An 18,180-nucleotide genomic window follows, 5' to 3' on the forward strand; every position below is an offset into this window, starting at 1 on the left:
TGCCCATTCTGCCAGTCTGGAGCGATCCTTCTGGAGCTCCTCACAATCACTTCTGGTCTTCACCACTCGGAAAAGTTTGGTGTCATCTGCAAACTTAGCCACTTCACTGCTCAACCCTGTCTCCAGGTCATTTATGAAGAGGTTGAAAAGCACCGGTCCCAGGACAGATCCTTGGGGCACACTGCTGTTCACCTCTCTCCATTGTGAAAATTGCCCATTGACACCCACTCTCTGCTTCCTGGCCTCCAACCAGTTCTCAATCCAGGAGAGGACCTGCCCTCTAATTCCCTGACTGTATAGTTTTTTCAGTAGCCTTTGGTGAGGGACCGTGTCAAACGCCTTCTGAAAGTCCAGATAGATAATGTCCACGGGTTCTCCCACATCCACATGCCTGTTGACCTTTTCAAAGAATTCTACAAGGTTGGTGAGGCAAGACTTACCCTTACAGAAGCCATGCTGACTCTCCCTCAGCAAGGCCTGTTCGTCTATGTGTTTTGAGATCCTATCTTTGATGAGGCATTCCACCATCTTACCCGGTATGGATGTTAGGCTGACCGGCCTATAGTTTCCCGGGTCCCCCCTCTTTCCCTTTTTAAAAATAGGCATGACATTTGCTATCCTCCAATCTTCTGGCACCGTGGCCGTTTTGAGGGACAAGTTGCATACCTTAGTCAAGAGATCTGCAACTTCATTCTTCAATTCCTTAATAACTCTTGGGTGGATGCCATCAGGGCCCGGTGACTTATTGATCTTTAATTTATCAATGAGGTCTGAAACATCTTCTCTTTTAACCTCTATCTGACTTAACTCCTCAGTCAGGAGGGGCCGTTCGGGCAGCGGTATCTGCCCGAGGTCTTCTGCCGTGAAGACAGATGCAAAGAACTCATTTAATTTCTCTGCCATCTCTAAGTCTCCTTTTATCTCCCCTTTCCCTCCCTCACCATGCAGAGGGCCAACCGCTTCTCTGGCGGGTTTCCTGCTTCTAACATATTTGAAGAAGCTTTTATTATTCCCCTTAATGTTGCTGGCCATGCGTTCCTCATAGTCTCGCTTGGCCTCCCCTATCACCGTCTTACATTTCTTTTGCCACAGTTTATGTTCCTTTTTACTCTCCTCATTAGGGCAAGACTTCCATTTACGGAAGGAAGCTTCCTTGCCCTTCACAGCCTCTCTAACTTGGCTGGTTAGCCATGTGGGCACCCTCCTGGATTTAGTGGAACCCTTCTTTCTTTGTGGTATACACCTCTGCTGGGCCTCTATTACTGTTGTTTTAAGCAGCCTCCATGCACTCTGGAGAGATTGGACTCTTTTTACCCTCCCTTTCAACCTCCTTCTAACCAGCCTCCTCATTTGGGGGAAGTCCGCCCATTGGAAGTCAAGGGTTTTTGTTAGAGATTTGCCTGGTATTCTTCCCCCAACGTGCATGTCAAAACGGATCGCAGCATGATCACTGTTCCCCAATGGCTCAGTAACATTTACATCTCTAACCAGGTCCTGCATACCGCACAATATTAAATCCAGAGTCGCCTGTCCTCTGGTGGGCTCCGTGACTAGCTGCTCTAAGCCACAGTCATTTAGCACGTCAAGAAATCCGGTTTCCTTATCCTGACCAGAACACAAATTGACCTAGTCAATTTGAGGATAATTGAAGTCCCCCATGATTACAACCCTGTCCCTCCTTGTCACCTCCCTGATCTGTTTCCTCATTTCAAGGTCCCCATCCGATTTCTGGTCTGGAGGACGATAGCACGCCCCCAGTATTACATCGCTGCACAAGCCTGGTAATTTAACCCACAGAGATTCTACGGTGGAGTCGGACCCACCTTCAATCTTTACTTTGCTGGATTCTATCCCTTCCTTAACATAAACGGCCACCCCACTTCCAACACACCCCTGCCTGTCCCTCCTGTAGAGTTTATAGCCCGGAATTGCGGTATCCCACTGATTCTCCGCATTCCATCAGGTTTCCATTATGCCCACTATGTCAATGTTTTCCCTTGTCACCAGACATTCCAGTTCTCCCACCTTTGCTCGTAGACTTCGGGCATTCGCATAAAAGCATTTGTACACGGAATGCCCTAGGATGGACTGCTTATTCGCTCCTTTGTCCCCACATCCTCTCATTGTGCCAAACCGTCTATCACATCCCATCACCCTACCTTTCCCAATTTCTTCTCCTACTCTGCCTTTGTCTTGTTGTTCTCTAACCTCCCCATCCTAGGGATGAGGAGTCCCGAACCGGATGCCCCTCGGCTCCTGTCGGCCTTCCCCCAGGGATCAGTTTAAAAGCTGCTCTGCCACCTTTTTAATGTTATGCGCCAGCAGTCTGGTTCCATTCTGGTTCAAGTGGAGCCCATCCCTCTTGTACAGGCCCCGCTTGTCCCAAAACGTTCCCCAGTGCCTAACGAATCTAAACCCCTCCTCCCTACACCACCGTCTCATCCACGCATTGAGACCCCTGATCTCCGCCTGCCTAGCTGGCCCTGCGCGTGGAACAGGTAGCACTTCAGAGAACGCTACCTTTGAAGTCCTGGCTTTCAGCTTCCTGCCTAAAAGCCTAAATTTGGCCTCCAGGACCTCCCAGCTACACTTGCCCACGTCGTTGGTGCCGACATGCACCACAGCCGCTACCTCTCCCCCAGCACTGTCTACTAACCTGTCTAGACGAGAAGTGATGTCCGCAACCTTCGCACCAGGCAGGCAAGTCACCATGCGGTCCTCACATCCGTCGCAAACCCCCCTCTCTATGTTTCTAATAATCGAATCCCCCACTACTAGAAGCCCCCAAACCCCCTCCCGCCGAGGAGTATCCTGAGTGCGTTCGGATATGGGCCCATCCCCTGGAGAAGGGGTCCCCCCTAGGGGATTGTTTCCCTCCTCTCCAGGATGACGTCCTCCAGTCCCGAGACTTCCCACCCGGGTAGCTGAGGAGCTGCATGCCTGAGGTTGGGACGAAGCCTGATCATCCCCGGAAGTCTCCCCTCTGCCTTCCTCTGCTTCTCCAGGTTGGCCACCAAGGCTTCAAGGGAGCGGACGCGTTCCCTGAGATCCTGGAGCTCCTTGCACCGAGGACACACCCATGACTTATGCCCCAGAGGCATATAATCATACATGTGGCACTCAGTGCAGAACACTGGATAGCCCCACCCTGCTGCTGGCTGGCTGACTGCATAGCTTTTTTGTTGTTGTTGTTGTTTTATTTAGGGGTCCTTTTAAAAACCCTACACTGGATAGCAGCCCTCTTCTCAAGGGAAGAGGAAGGGCAGTGTATGGGACCCTGGCCTCCTCGCCCTGCTGCTGAACTCACCCAGATGCTAAACTCTCAGTTTACCTGGCACTTGGGGTCCCAGAGGCACTTAGGGTTCCCAGAGGCCACACGCGTTATCTGATTACGCGTTATCTGATGTTTATCTAAGTTATCTGATGTTTATAGCTTAGGTGACTTCATTTGAAAAGGTAAAACCATCAAAGTGATTTTGTAGAAAATATATAAGACTCTGAAGTATTACTTCCAACCATTTTATAACAAATTCATATCGTTATTGTACAAATGAAGGGATAGCTAATTTTGACATTGTATGCACTACACAAAATGTTGCTTTGGCATAATTGGGAACTTTTAACAATGGACGTGTCCACCCATGATCCCATAACCTAGGTGAACATATCAAATTGAACCGAGAGTGATGTATACTTACCCAGCCGTAGACTGGTAGCCTGTCTAGACACTAGCATGTCCATGCATTCCCATATTGTTGCCAGCACTGAGCTCATACACCAATACATGTTCAAACACATACACAATCTTGGGTCTGGATCTGCCTAGCCCAGAATTAACTCATTAGCAGTGGCGGACCTCCCCGGCCTCACGGCCCGGGGTAAAGGTTTGAGATGGCACCCACCCGCAGGATGATGGCAACCCCCATGTGCAAATTCAAACCCCCCCCCCACTTGAACCTCATGGAACCTTGTGTGACCGAAAGCTGCATTTGAGAAGCTTCCTGAGGCTTTAAACTGTGCTTCTGTTTTTCTGGAAGCACCGTTTCCGATCCCATTGGGAGCCTTAGAGAGGCTTCCGCGGGATCCTAAAGGCTCGTGCCTGTGGCATTTGCTCCATTGTACATAATGGGAGGTCCACCACTGCTCATTTGGAGAATTTATAACCAGAGAGATTGAAAGACAGCATATGGCTGTTTTGGGACTATTGACTAGATAGTAGACTGATCAACCTCAAAGCGCCTCTAATTAGATAGAGTTTTCCAAAAGAATATCAGTTTTACTGAGAGTTATGAGATGACAGACAAAGCCACATTTGCATGTAAAACCAACTACAGAGAGGTTTAAATGGTATAGATGAACGAATGATTGCAAATAGCTCCATTTGGGTTAAAGTGAAGGACCAAAGGAGAGAAAGTGAGTCAGGCTGCCATCGGGGCTGAGATTCCTTTGCCAATTATGACCCAACAGGAGAGAAGGAAAGAATTAACGGGAGTTTTAAAATAAGCACTGGGGAATGGAGAGTTTCAGAAAGGTTGGGGGGGGGAGAGAGAGAGAGAGATTGCTTAGTCTACTGGGTAGACTGGGGTATGATGATCTTCTGTAAAGTGAGGCCAGGCTGCATGGTTTCAAACCCCAGGGAAAAAGGAAAATGCAGCCCAAATGATGTTCCTTGGTAGGCAGGGAAAGTTGCTCCCCTGGAGGTGAGGGTGGCTGCCAGTCACAGAAAGATTGCAGTCACAGAAAACTGATGACCACAAGCAGCATAGCTGTGGGTGTTTAACACAGAAGTTCAAGCACTCTCTAGACCCTGAAATAACAAGGGAACTATGCACATAAGCAGTCTTCCCACTTCCACATCAGCTTCCCACTTCCTTTTCCAAGTATGTGTAATTTTTAAATCGCTATTTTTTAAAGCATTCCAATGAACAGTTGAAGTATCCCTGATTGTTTTAGGCTGCAATCCTATACACACTTCCTTGGGGGTAAGCCCCATTGAACACCATGAAACTTCAGAGTAGACATGCATAGGATTGGGCTGTTAATCTATTTCATTTAAAAAATGTAGTCTAGTTTTACTGCATCTTGAACTTGCTCAGATTTGATCTTGTGTCCAGAGCAGGCGCAGTAAAAGGCAAATCAGCTGATTTAATGAGATCCCAGCTGAGGAATAAATGTGGGAACACCACATCAAGTATTTTAATTTTTTTCTCTCTTTATAACTCTATAAAAAAATCAAGGTTTCTGTTTCTTTTGGCAGATGTCCAGCAGCCACTCTTTCATCATTTTTTTCCCCTTGAACTTTCGACATTATTCCTTCCTGCTGCATTTTGTGCAATTCTTTTATGTCTTCAAATAATACTACTCCATACATGGTATAATTCACACCTCTGCTAAATGAATTCAGTGTGGGGAAAACATTCTTTCAGGATGTTCTAAAGGCTTACAGGTGATGAATCATTCTTCAATCTGCCACAGATTTATGTTGCTTCCCACTTACACAAGGAACATAAGCACATTCATATTATCACAGGGTTCGACAATATTATTTATTTATTTATTAACAGTATTTGTATACTGCTTTTCAACAAAAGTTCACAAAGCGGTTTACGGAGAAAAATCAAATAACTAATGGCTCCCTGTCCCAAAAGGGCTCACAATCTAAAAGATGCAAAATACCAGCAGACAGCCACAAGAAAGGACACTGCTGGGGTGAGGAGGGCCAGTTACTCTCCCCCTGCTAAATAAAAGAGGAACACCCACTTGAAAAAGTGCTTCTTACCCAATCAGCAAGGGTAAATCATGTAGATGTACACTTTATGATCACCCCAATGCTCTCATAAATCTATGCATCTACCTCTTTGTTCAGCTCTCTGTCTACTATATATGGAATGTCTGGAAATATTATATAAATGTTATATTATATAAATATATTACATTATAAACATCATGTGAATGTCCAAAATATATGCAATGTCTGGAATGTCTGGAAAGTGTGGAAGATCAGGTGAATGCAAGGCTACCAGAATGGTCCTGATCCTAAGCACCTGGAGCTAAACAAGTGCTCCAGAAGGCAGCCTGCCCCTCCCCCCACTAAAAAGGATCAAAACAGAGGCTGTAGCTGATAAGGTGAACATTTTTGAGACTTGCAAAGTCAGGTGGATCCTGACAGTGATCTGGTTTAAACAGAAGTTCTTAAATTGAACTGGGCACTGGGTAGGGCTGAAAACCTTACTGGTTTTGGAGGGGGGGGGGTGTTATTGCAGGCAGGCTACAGAGGAAATTCACTTGGTGGAACAGGGTTGGCTTCTGCTTATTTAATTATTTGTTTTACTTTAATTATTTATACTTATTTATTTTAATTTGCCTGATGATGTTACTTCCACCATGACATCACTTCTGGTAGGTCTTGGACAGATTGTCATTCTAAAAAGTGGGTCCCAGTGCTAAAAATTTGAGAACTGCTGCAATAAGGTGTTAGTAAGTTGACACCCTTGGGGTGTGTGTGTGTGTGTGTGTGTGTGTGTGTGTGTGTGTGTGTGTGTGTGTGTGTGTGTGTGTGACACCACTAGTGACCAGAATCACTAAAATCATAATTTGGAAGAATAATACCATCATGTTATATATCAGTCAATGCATAATTTCCTGCAGAATGTGTTCTATCTTTGTCCTATCAAAAGGTAACACCAAAAAACCAGTGGGGGCAGAGCAATGGGACATCACCACACCCACCACCTGAAGTATTGCCCTGCCCACTGCATGGGGGGTGACGCACTGGCATCCCGCACCGGGTGACACGAACCCTAATGACGCCACTGTCACTTTGCTTTGGGTGAAGGGAGGGGTCCCTGACTTGGAGTGGAGTGAAGCCTTTCTAAGAGACTAATTGATGGATTCTCTGCCTAAGGACTCTGTTTTACATCACAAAGGTCAGCAAGGCTGTTTTTAAATTGCCTAGCAAAGGGCCATTGTTTTTTAAATGGATTTGCTTTAATGCAATTTTTGCCATCCATGTGAGTTCTGGGAACAGAACCCTTAGGAATAATGAGACACAACCTGTATCTTTTTCCACTGTATGAATATACAAGGCAACTATCAACAAAATTACAACCAACCAAAAAATAAGAATTACAACACACATATATACAAGATACAATTTTCTTCTGAAATTGTGCTCTTTGGTAGAGAAGCCCAATGGTTGTTCTTCTGAATCACAGTCCCGGGTAGAAACCGGAAAGCCTGGTTTCCTCCTAATTCCCAGTGTTTGGGGACTGGAAGAACACTGGTTGAACTACCACATACCTTTTAACACAGGGGTGTCCAAAGTTTTTGGCAGGAGGGCCACACAATCTCTCTGACACTGTGTCAGGGGTTCGGGGGGAAAAAAATTAATTTACATTTAAAATTTGAAAAAAAAATTTACATAGGTTTACATAAATGAATACATTAGAGATGGAACTTATATGAATGAATGAAGGTCCTGCAATAGCTCATGGCCTATAAAAGGCCTGGCACAAAGCAAGGCTGGCCTTTCCTTTGCTGCCGCTACTGCATCACAGATGTGAAACAGCAAGCAGTAGAGGCAGCCCTAATCCCACATCTCACGCGAGAGGTCAGTTGCCCTCATGCTGAGAGCAGTTGCATTAGGCCAGTGCAGGCTCCAACAAATCTCTGGAGGGCCCGAGGTTCATTGGAGACTGGGGGCTCCCTGAGGGCTGCATTGGGAGTCCTCAAGGGCCGCAAGTGGCCCCAGGGCCTGGGTTTGGGCACCCCTTATCTAGATTATTGACAGCAATGGGCCAATGGGAACACATGTCATCAGTACTAGAACATCTTCACCGGCTTTCAGGTTGTTTCTGGGCACAATTCAAGGTGCTGGTTTGGGCACCCCTGCTTTAACAGATAACTGACAGCCCAATTCTGAGCTTTCCAGTGCCCACTGGAGCAGCAGCACCAAAGTGGTTACCACTGTATCCAGTAGGTGCCGGGAAGCAGCCAGCAGTCTTCTCACGGGAAGGGGACTTTTGTCACCTTCCCTTGGGGAAAGCCCCAAGCCCACAGTGGGGCTTCTCAAGTCTGTGTCAGTTATTTTGCCGGCACAGACTTGAGAGACCCCATGTTGGGCCTTCCAGAATGGAGTTCAGGAACTGGTGGAGCAGAACTCATTCAATCCTACTCCCTTCCCCCCCAGTTCATTTTTCCCACCCTGCCTTCCCTTGCCCTTATTCCGCCCTCCCCCACTGCCCAGAGGCTGCCCCACTGTCTGGCAGTTGCACTCATCCCTGGCAGTGGCACATCCTCCTTCTGCCTGCGCTGGGCCCCACATCAGTGCTCCTTACTCACTGGGTACTGTGAACCTGCTTTACAGCACATTAATTGCACCCAGCACCGGCACTAGGGCTCAGCGCTGGTGCTGGGTGACTTTAGGATTGGGATCTAAGGTCTCAAAGCTATTAAAAAAAAATACTTCACAAAGACCTCCCCCATCTGCTACAAACAGGCTTCTGGCCCAGATGCGGACCTTTGGTTACAGAAGAGAAGTATCTGCCCCCTTATATCTCAATCCCCCCCTCTCAGTGTCCAGCCTTCATTTAAATAAGTCTTTAGCCTTTTAACTTGCAGAAAACAAGGAAACGTGTTTAGGCAATTTTCTAACCAGCTACTTGCTAATAAGAAAACTTGCTTTTGTCTTCTATGCAAACATCTAAGAGAATGCCGATCAGATGGACTGGGGCCTGATGTTGCAAGCCATCTGTCGACCCCCACCCCAGTATGCTCACTCATCCCAGTTACATCATGAGAACATTGCTTTGGAAACTCAAAATTAAGTGCAGAACCATGCTGCAACCTGGGCTTGTATTAACAGAATATATAGAGATGCCTATTTTGTGCCTGTCCTTCCCTGGCACCTGGAAAGCGACAATGGGAAGTGGTCTTATTCCTTCTGTCCTCCCCTGTATTTGGAACACTGATTACTTGTACTTCTTTCTTAGCTTGAGAAGAAGCTTTCTTCACATTGTGTCATCAGTTCTACTCCATAATTTAAGAGGTGTCACGGCCTGGAGTAGATTGCCTTTTTCAAAACGCAGTTTTTCTGCTTCCAGGCTGACATGGGGAATTTCCTGCAATCACAGGGTTCACATGGCAAGTATTCAATCATGTACTGAAACATCTTCAGCTGGCTAAGAATTAATGCCAGGTCACCTGCAGTATGACAAAGCCAACGCCGGTTGCATGCCAGCAATATTGGGTAGCCAAGCCTGCTTTCATTTTATTAAACAATATGAGACGGCATTTCCTGGGAATTAATGCAAAGATCTGGAATGAGTTTGTGCCTTGTTGTTCGAGCTGTTAATTTCCACATAAATTACTTTACCTGTGATTTTTCTGACTCCTTCTAAATGATTTTTTTATATGCTGTTTAAGTCTCATTTCATACTAATTTTATGCTTACACTGTCTCACTGTTTTAGGTAGTAGATGGAGACACAATTCATAAAATATCTATTGTCAAACAATAGCAGTTAGAGTTCCTCAGTTACATTAATGCTCTTAACTTGACGTGGTCTGAAGGTGCATGCAGCAAAACATTGCTGAAGCTACCAGCTTTGAGACTGGTCTGTGGCTGGGTGGGAGATAACCTAAGAATCCTTCTTTGAATTCCCTGACAGAAGGAAACCAGGATTTTTTTCCAGGATGTATGGACAAATCTGGAATGTTGTTGGCAACCTTCAGTCTCGAAAGACTCCAAAGATACCAATCGCGCTCTGAATGGTGGTTCTGGAACAGCGTCTAGTGTGGCTGAAAAGGCCAATTCAGGAGAGACAATCCCTTCCACACTGGGAGCAAGTGCAGTCTGTCCCTGGTCTGTCTCCCTGGCTATGGGCCTTCCTTCTTTGCCTCTTTGCCTCAGTCTGTTGGGCAAGTGCCTCTTCAAACTGGGAGAGGCCATGCTGCACAGCGGGACGCTCAGAGGCCAAGGTTTCCCATCTGTTGAGGTCCACTCCCAAGGCCTTCAGATCCCTCTTGCAGATGTCCTTGTATCGCAGCTGTGGTCTACCTGTAGGGCGCTTTCCTTGCACGAGTTCTCCATAGAGGAGATCCTTTGGAATCTGCCCATCATCCATTCTCACGACATGACCGAGCCAACGCAGGCGTCTCTGTTTCAGCAGTGCATACATGCTAGGGATTCCAGCACGTTCCAGGACTGTGTTGTGTGGAACTTTGTCCTGCCAGGTAATGACAAATCTGGAATGTATGGTCACCCTATTTATAGCCCATGGGCAATCTGATATTATAAGTGTCCCTTTATTTTGTTGTATCAGCTGTTGTATCAGTTGACTGGGCTGCTGGCTGGAGCACTTTGCAACAGTAGAACAGAGTTTTGCTGCCACAAAATGGCTGTCAACAGGGTTCCCAGTGCTCCATCAGCTGACGTCTTAGGAGTGTTGCCAATGCAGTAGCACTCACTGGTCCCTGGCACAGCTGCTGGAGCAGATAAGGCAGTGATGGGAGCCAGGAGTGGACAAAATAGGGTGGGAAGGGGTGAGGAGGGGGAGAAATAGGAAGGCTGCAGGATGGTTGGATCTAGTGGTGATGGCATGTGCCAGATTCAATTCCTTCATTTTGTAGCCTCCTGACCTCCTTTCTCTCATCAGACGAGCCAGCTAAAGTGCTGGTACAGGTTGGAGGAGATCCATTGTGGATCAGGGGACTTAACAGAGAGATAAGGGGTTTTAAAGCTCCTTCCCCTTCTGAAGCCTCCTGATCCGTGCCCCCCCCCCCCATTGGACACAGCACTCTCATTTTTGGCAGGGCTGCACTAGGGGGGAGGGAAGCGTCTGATTGGGCCCTAGGTCTGAGAAAGTGTCAATGAAACAATCCCGTATTCTTCACCCAGTTTGGTTGGCAACCTTCAGTCTCGAAAGACTATGGTAGAAGCCTACAGCACCCAGTATTCCCAGGCGGTCTCCCATCCAAGTACTAACCAGGCCTGACCCTGCTTAGCTTCCAAGATCAGACGAGATTGGGCATGTGCAGGGTAACAGTTGCTGTCAGTTTATTCCCTCCTTTTCCTCTGCTGTTGCCTTCCTGTCAATTTTAGATTATTAGCCCCTTGGGGATGGGGCTTGTTTTCTTGAGATAAGGAAGAGTTAGGTGCTGCCATGCTGGAAGGCCTGAAGGACTTTCAGTCGGCGTTCCTTGCAATTTAGATTCAAGCAACAGGCCCATCCCATGAAGCCTTCTCTGCCTTAACTGTGTTGGATGAGATCTAAGACTCCTTAAATTTCATTCATTATTTTTGAGAACTGGGACAAATTCTTCCATTATAGCCACAACAGCACAACAGCCACAACAGCACTGCTACTGTGGCTACACCTCTGTCCTTTTCTGCCTTTGTCTTCTCAGGTGGGACAAAGGGATGGAACCCCATGAAAAGTGTCAGTTTTTAAACTTATTGTTATACAGCATGATTTACAGCCACTGAGGTTTTTGTACTAGTTGATGACAAGCTCATGAATCAGCGCAGCTCAGCTAGTACTGTTCAGCTTAGGTGCCGATATCACTTTATCATTATTCCATTTATCAGGCCGCTGTTGTCATATAAAGTATCTGGAATACATTTGTTTCAGTTTTTAAACTTGTCACAAGCCGCAAACAAACAATAGAAGGGTATAATGTCCCCCTGGGAGAAGATTAAAACCTCTGCTCTCTGTCACCTAGTGTTCAATCCGGAGCGCACTCTGTAGTCACTCATTCTCAAATGGTCAGCCAATAGCACATCTGGCCTTTCAAGACTTTCTTAATTTTACACCTCTTTCCCATTTCATGCATAAAACAAGTTTAGCTTTCTTGGATCTCCTTGCATGTTCTAATGGTTTACTTAACTTTTAAAACTGATCTTTTCCGTTATTGCAAGAGCAGTGCTCTTCAGCTGTTACTTCCTTTCAAACTCTTTCTCTAGCAGAGGCAATGTGCCACTGTTGCGCTTTTCTCCGCAGCACCCACACATCTGTCTCCCCCTTTCTTTTTGCCTCTTCTGAATACGTTAACAGTCAAAAACTGATTAATGTTTTCTCTGCTAAGAGCCTGCTGGATTCAGCTCTTCAGCTGCAACTTATAAACGGTTGCACTTCAAAGGATACGCCTCAAGGCATTCTTGATTAGTGCTTTCATTAGTTAGTGTTTTTGTTTTTTTAATTGCCCTTGGATTAACTTCAGGCAATTATGTCTTCCAGTGTCTTCCAGCATCCTTCTCAGGATGGGAACCCACCAAAGAAATGTTGACCATTTAACAGCCCAATCTTATACTTATCATGGGATTCTGGACAAAAGGGGTGGACCTGAAGTGGGCAGAGGGGGCTAATGTCCTGATGGCTGTGAAAGCCATGTGCTCCCCACACCTCTGCCGCAGCTGTTTGCACCTGCTGCCATGCCCCGCCCTGCCCCACCCCACCCTGCCCTGCCCATCTGAGCCGTTCCATGGGCAGGTGATGTTCCATGCGGTGCTCAGCAGTGAGTGAGAGCCTTCTGAGGCTTCCCTGCTATTTCAAACAATACTTCCGATACTAGCCTCAGAAGACTTCTAACCTATGGGGAATGTTGCACGAGGCTCAGTGAGTCTCGGTTGAGTATCCTGGGGAGAGAGGGGTGGCATGTTGGGGGGGGTGCGGCATGTCAGGACCTGCCCTGGGTGGGAATGAGGACAGGTCCATTACTGCTGGCCAATGCCAGTCCCCCCTTTGCGATGGCGCTGACTGCCATAAAGCAGTCAGTGCCTGTTGCAAAAGGCACTCCAACAGTGCAGGATTTGGCATGGTGCCAGGAGTGCCAGCAGAAAGGCCTCCTCTGTTTCCCTGCTCACTGGAGCAGGTAAGATGACAGAAGAGGTGAGGGGGGTGGCGGGAGGGCGGAATGGAGGTGGGGGCAAAATGGGATGGTAGAGGGCAGGGCCTTGAAAAGGAATTTTATCAGGGGGGTACAAAGTTTCCTTTGGGACCCTTTTCAAAGGGGAAGGGGTGAAACAGAGCGGGGGAGGGTGATGGGTGAGCCGAATAGGGGCAGGGAGAGGCGAAGCAGGGTAGGGGGAGGGTAGAGACAGCTGGAAAAGTCTTTGGAGCCCAGGTCTACCCGCCCATGTGGCATCAGTAGTGTCCCCTGTATCCCCAGTCATGGTAGTGTCCCCAGCATCCTGTACGGACAACATGTCTGAGTAGATAGGAAAATGTCAGTTCCCAGGAAATTTCTGGGCCCCCTCCTTTGGCTCCTGGGCGCCCCTTTTGACCCTAGGCCCAGGTACAAATTATCCCCTTTACCCCCCTCTCCTAGGCCCTGGTGGAGGGTAGAGAGGGAGCGCAGGGTGGGCAGATCAGGTGTCAGGAGTGGAACTGGATTGGCTGCGCCAGTATTGCCAATATCCTAACACCCTTCCTGGACCTGATCATGCAGCACATGTCAACACAGACCCATGCCAGCAAATTAGTGGTTGTAGGTCCAAATAGATCTCCTCCCCGTGCTGTGGAGGCTAAGCTTCTGAACTGTCCTCCCACCATAGGATGCAGCAGTCACCATTTTGGTGCCACTGCATTGAAGGGTGGTGGAGGGGATAGGACTGGGACCTAAGCCAAACATGTTGTGAAAGGTGCTAAAAGCCTCAAACCAGGAGGTTTAGCAGAAGGGCTCAACTACGTTACTCTCTACCCCATCAGGATAGTTGCAGGGAGAGAGCTTGGCAGATCCCTTGCAGCTGCGCAATGCCCTCTTCCCCCAAAGGACCCATCGGGAAACTGCAGCAGCCAGTCCAAGAAGGATTGGATAACTTTGGGAGCCAATAAAGGCACAGCTGGTCCTATATAAGAACTTCCCTGAGTTTGGCTCCCCAGTCTGAGTTTCTTATCTGAAGGGTGGTTGGTGGTTGGCAACTTTCAGTCTCGAAAGGCTATGGTATAAGCCTACAGCACCCGGTATTCCCAGGCGGTCTCCCATCCAAGTACTAACCAGGCCTGACCCTGCTTAGCTTCCAAGATCAGACAAGATTGGGCATGTGTAGGGTAACAGTTGCTGAAGGAGAAGGTGTCAAACAGATTTTTGGCTTGGCTTGCCATGCTCTTCTCCTCTGGCTTCTTCAAAACCCAAACACCAGGCTGTCTTTAACCACACTGTCTCTTTTGCTTGGCAATCTGTTTGCCCTTGCAGGAACCTGATTGTTAGCTTGTTTTCCTTTGCCAGTTCCTGCAGACCATGCTGGGCCCTGGCATGTCATCTGTGTTAAACCACTGCCTAGGAATCCAGCTTCTGCTTTGATTTTCTGTGAGCTGTTGTTTGTAACACCCACTACTGTGAGACTGATATAATATGAAAAGGCTTTCTAAGTAGTCTTTCTGTCTCCTCTTTACTGGACACAGGGGAAGGCCATGCAAAGCGTCAAACCACAACTAGATTAAGTGATATGGGCTGTCTGCTGAGTTGAAATATGTTTAGGCAGGAATGCAATAGAGTGGGAGAACACAAATCTCCATACTAATAAGATTTTTTTTTAATGTGCATTTCAGATGCCTTTTAGACAAACTGATGCATCTAAACATTGCTGCATAAGAATATTTCCTGGCTAATCAAGGCAGAAGATGTCTTATGTGCAGTAGTGTAGCTATGGGGGGCACAGCAATAAGTTTTGCAGGGTGCTTCAACGCCCCCTGTAAGCTGCTGCCTCCTCTGAGCAAAGCAGAAGAGACGCCTCTGCTTTGCTTTCACTGTCTCAACTGCCTCCAATGGCAAGAGCAAGGGGCAGCTTACAGGGGGCGTTGAGGAGCCCTGCAAAACCTAGTGCTGTGCCCCCCCCATAGCTACACTATTGCTTACATGAGTAGATATTAAAATCTGAATCACGCTACTTGATCCTTTGGGTAGGACATGGGATTGCACTACAGAAGGAAGGGCATTTCAAGTTTGAGAAATCTCCTTGTGACATTACTGGGAAGTAAGATTGCATTGGCATGGATAGCAGAGCGGTCCAAAACGCAGAGAAGGATCAGCTCTGTTTGTAAGTGGTGATCTGTTTATTCAGATATCTAGCCTTCCTCTTTTTGCAAGCTAGAAGATAACAATGTGTTGAAACCACAAACGCCATAATAAAGCTGTTTCAATGATAGATGCATTTTCCCATAAGGTTTGATTTAGGCATTACAGCTACTACATGGAATGCACTTCAACTTGCTCAGTGTAAGAGTTGTTATAACATGCAGACTGTACTCCTGCCAAAGCATTATACAGGACTCTGCCCTTGAAGACTGTTCAGAAATTGCAATTGGTTCAGAATATATCTAGATCAGGGGTGCCCAAAGTTTTTGGCTGGAGGGCCACATCATCTCTCTGACATTGTGTCGGGGGCCAGGGAAAAAAAGAATTAATTTACATTTAAAATTTGAATAAATTTACATAAGTTTACATAAATGAATATATTAAAGATGAACTTATATGAATGAATGAAGGCCTTGCAATATCTCAAGGCCTATAAAAGGCCTGGCACAAAGCAAGGTCAGCCTTTCCTTCACTGCCACTGCTGCGTCACAGATGCGAAACAGCAAGCAGTGGAGGCAGCCCTCATCCCACAGCTCATGCGAGAGGTCAAACAGTTGCTCTCATGCTGAAAGCAGTTCCATCAGCCAGTGCAGGCTCCAACAAATCTCTGGAGGGCCAGAGGTTCATTGGAGACTGGGGGCTCCCTGAGGGCCGCATTGGGAGTCCTCGAGGGCTGCAAGTGGCCCCAGGGCCGGGGTTTGGGCACCCCGATCTAGATTATTGACAGCAATGGGTCAATGGGAACACATCTCATCAGTACTAGAACATCTTCACCGGCTTTCAGGTTGTTTCTGGGCACAATTCAAGGTGCTGGTTTTGACCTGCCTATGCAATTTGGGACTAAAGTGTCTAAAGACCATGTGTTGTTAAATGAAAGTTTTTTCAAGGGGCCTGCTGTGGGCACCCTTGACCTCTGAACGGAGGTGGATGGCAGATGGAAATAAGGCCTTTGGGTGGTGATACCACAGGAATGGAAAATAATGTCAAGGGACACTTTACTGGCCTATACTCTTTAAACCAGTAGTGATCAAACTGTGAGCCCTGGCTCCCCAAGGATCTGTGGAAACCCACCAGGGTAGCTGTGGAATTGTGAAAAACCTACCATCCTATACAATGAATTGTGGTCCTATGGAGAGCTTTGGCCAATGTCCCAGTAGGTCAAGGGAAAATTTTTAGGAGCCACTGCTTTAAGCTCTTAAGCCCTAGGTAAAAACAGTACTGTTCTCCCAGGTGAATGGGTTTTATTGCTTGCTGTAGTTTTTGTCCTTTGTACTTTTATTGCTACTTTATCTCTGTTGAATAGATAATCCTGTGTGGAATGTGCCTGCTTTTATCCTTTATGTGTTTCTGTTAATTGATATTATATTAATTGATATGTTAACCTCTGTTGTTAGTTGCTAGAAAACTTTTAAAGTTGAAGAACGGGTTATATCATGTTAAAAATACATAAATTTTGATATGTGTACACATTTATTTTTACAAAAGTCAAGTTGATTCTTCATCAGCCAAGCTCATTTTACACTTCTAGTCTTGTTTTCCCCCCAATTTATCTGGTACAAAAGTTAGGCCGACGGCTTGAGCTTGTACTTGATAAAGGCAGACCAAATTCAGACTGGGGACATTCAGGTGGGGTGATTGTTAGTTTGAGTCCATTGTGGCATCAGATGGCCTTGTTTTTGACTTGCCCAGAGTTTCTTCACATCTTAAGAGTTGCTTAGGCATTCTGGATGTGATCTGGAAGTTACAACCACTTTGTGGAAATTACCATTCAGATTTTGCTCATGATAATGAAAAGGGGGAGGTAGAATATTACATGCAACAGAAAACGGCACTCTGGATCTAGCTTGTTGGCATTATTTTGGCCTGGCCTTGACTAAGGTTTCTGACATGCAACTACTGCCCCATTGCCAGCAGCTAGATGCCACTCTTGTCTAGTGTTCCTGTGCCCAACTTCAGTAAGATCATTGTTAGAAAATACAATCAGTGGGGACAATATACCTGTGCAGACTCCATTGAAATAAATGGAAATAGTCAATGCTTTGAAGTGTCCATTTGTTAAAAAGGGCCATGGCAGGATAAGTTCCCAAAGGATTGTCTTTGGATAATAAGTCATATGGACCATTAATGGACCATTAATCTGTCCATTTGCCCTAAAATTATTCTCCTCGTTTTTTTGCTATGGTGCAGTTGTACACCTACAGTGAATGAGACTAACAGGTTTTTACAGCTATATGGACTGCTTTCAAGAATGGATAAAAAAGCTTTTCACATAAATTATATAACAAGCCAGGTAAAAGATTTTATATGTTAATCATTTCATTCTATTTCCACTCATAAAATCACTCCCAGTGCTCAGTTCCTGAAATGTTCTTCTTCTTTTAAACATTTGATATTTACAATAAAGAACGTTCTTTTATGGTTTGACATTGAGGGTCTGCTCTAGACCAAACCAGGCTCAACTCTACATTTGCCATCTGGTGCTTTACAATTGTTCTAGGGATGCAAGAAACCAATGTAATCCCAATTCAGTGCTTTAGAAAGAGACAAAGGGTAGGTAATGTGGAGAGAAGAGTATCCATTTCAATCCAATGCCTGAAGCATTTTTGCAGTATCAAATGTCCAATAAACATGTCTGTTCCAAGCCTGGGGCAAGTTTCAAAGATAAAACTCTGCAGAGAAACAGCATCTTGACAAAATTCATTGTGAATGAGCAATGCCAGCCTTAAGGAGAGCTGAAAGAAAATGATTGCTATCTTGTGTTGTGAAGTGGCATAGCTAAGAGGGGGCAGGGGGAGTACATTGCCCAAAGTACCATGCCTTGAGGGGGTGTCTTAGAGGCCTCAGAAAACCAGAAGTGTCATTGAAGACCTCTAAGAGACTCCTCAAGGTGTGGTACCCAGGGCCTCAGAAGGTACCCAGTGCCCCTGGGCCTCAGAAGGAAGTGCCTTTCCGAGGCCTCTAAGTTGTTGTATGGGGTGTTGTGGAGTGTTAATGCTGTAGTGGAGAGTCTACAGAGATGTGAGCTGCATAAGCATGCAACTGCATAGATAGATAGATAGATAGATAGATAGATAGATAGATAGATAGATAGATAGATAGATAGATA

General features: G+C 46.3%; 2 pseudogenes; both read right to left on the reverse strand.

The window, feature by feature from the left end:
- Positions 1 to 10,935: 10,935 nt before the first annotated feature.
- On the reverse strand, positions 10,936 to 11,055 carry LOC136656306 (5S ribosomal RNA; annotated as a pseudogene).
- A 2,890-nt stretch (positions 11,056 to 13,945) lies between these two features.
- On the reverse strand, positions 13,946 to 14,065 carry LOC136656449 (5S ribosomal RNA; annotated as a pseudogene).
- Positions 14,066 to 18,180: the final 4,115 nt, after the last annotated feature.

This window comes from Tiliqua scincoides, chromosome 6, assembly GCF_035046505.1.
Source record: "Tiliqua scincoides isolate rTilSci1 chromosome 6, rTilSci1.hap2, whole genome shotgun sequence".
Lineage (NCBI taxonomy): Eukaryota > Metazoa > Chordata > Lepidosauria > Squamata > Scincidae > Tiliqua > Tiliqua scincoides.